Genomic DNA, 1385 nt, shown 5'->3' with positions numbered 1-1385 from the left:
TAAAGGTTTCAGGCTGTGCCATCCCTCCCCTTTAGGTTAGCGCTGGATCTTTATATGGTAACTGTTACATTTCCTTTAAGTTTATCGCATTTTTTTTACTGTACTGTACTATTATCATTATTCTCCTCATTATCACCACAACCATTATTTATATCCACCTCTATATTCACCATCACTATAATATCACCGTCATCATTAGCGCAATCATAATCGCAGATATCATTAAAAACTAATTTTGAATTCATCCTCACGCCCGTCATCCCTTCTCCCTTAAGCTCCACCCTTGACCTTTGTGTCTGAAGATCATTTCTAAATGCTTTTCTTCAAGACCTTCATGAAACGTATCATATTTTTCCTTTTTTTCTCTTTTTTATCTGACCTTTGAGGCGGTGTTTGTGTTTGGAGACAATAAACTGTGACTTTCATACTTGCTTGCTCTGTTGGACGATTCGATTCAATTCTATCTACGTTATCTTTGTTATTTGATGTTGCAGTACGGTGCAAAGAAAATTAATCAGATAATCTTTTGAAATGTAATATCGGAGGTTTAGAAATGCAGGTATTTTCAAGTCACGCTTATTATACGTTACACAGAAACGAAAGCTCACGTATGTGATTTTCATAATAGTTTTATATTCTCCACAATTTATTAAATGTAAGAAGCTTTCTAATATTGCTTTCATTGTTCTCTATTTTTTTAGAATATATACTGCAATTATTCACGAAATTCCTTCCACATGAAATTAGTTAACATCACAATTTACTTTCCAGCGCCATTTATATTCCTTTCAAATGTACCGAGTTTTATTCATGTGTTTCCTTCGAAATATTCTTAAACTCTCAGCGCGCATAATCTTTCCCAGTGATAACACCACCTCTTGAAACGGCAATTATCTTCGACGATATGAATGCACTACAATCCAGAATAAACCGAAGTTGGAAGAACGGTCTTCTTTGCCACCCATCTTACGGTGTTTCGAATCCTGCGTTGCAACGACCGCTTCCTCGTGAGCCGGAACATGTTCGGTTCGTGTTCTGAGCTCACGCGCGACGGGAAGGCCACTAGTGCAACGTCTATACGTTTTTCTCTCTCGTGACTTGCGCTCTCGGGAACCTCGGTTCTTAAATACGTTTTGTGCGCAACGATTCTGCGCTTGTTGGTTTTCATTCCAAGGATGCATATTCTGACCCACCGACTTTGTATAAGCTGATCCCCCCCCCCACATGTAATTAAGTATACGTATTGCATAAAATTATAAACGACGAGAAAAGCACACGAGAAAAGGCAAATTCTCTGCTCGACACCCGAAACGTAAAACAAAATAATAATGAATACATAATCACCTAAGAATTTTTTTATCAATGAAGTCTCTGGAATAAAAGGG

General features: G+C 37.6%; 1 protein-coding gene across 1 annotated transcript in view; it reads right to left on the bottom strand.

The window, feature by feature from the left end:
• The window catches only part of LOC119582025 (nesprin-1-like), a gene marked incomplete in the record, with an annotated part of 55788 nt that overhangs the window by 50194 nt on the left and 4209 nt on the right, over positions 1-1385 (bottom strand).

This window comes from Penaeus monodon, chromosome 15 (assembly GCF_015228065.2).
Source record: "Penaeus monodon isolate SGIC_2016 chromosome 15, NSTDA_Pmon_1, whole genome shotgun sequence".
Classification (NCBI taxonomy): Eukaryota; Metazoa; Arthropoda; class Malacostraca; order Decapoda; family Penaeidae; genus Penaeus; species Penaeus monodon.
Note: the sequence above shows the minus strand (reverse complement) of the source record. Positions and strands in the feature narration are given on the sequence as shown.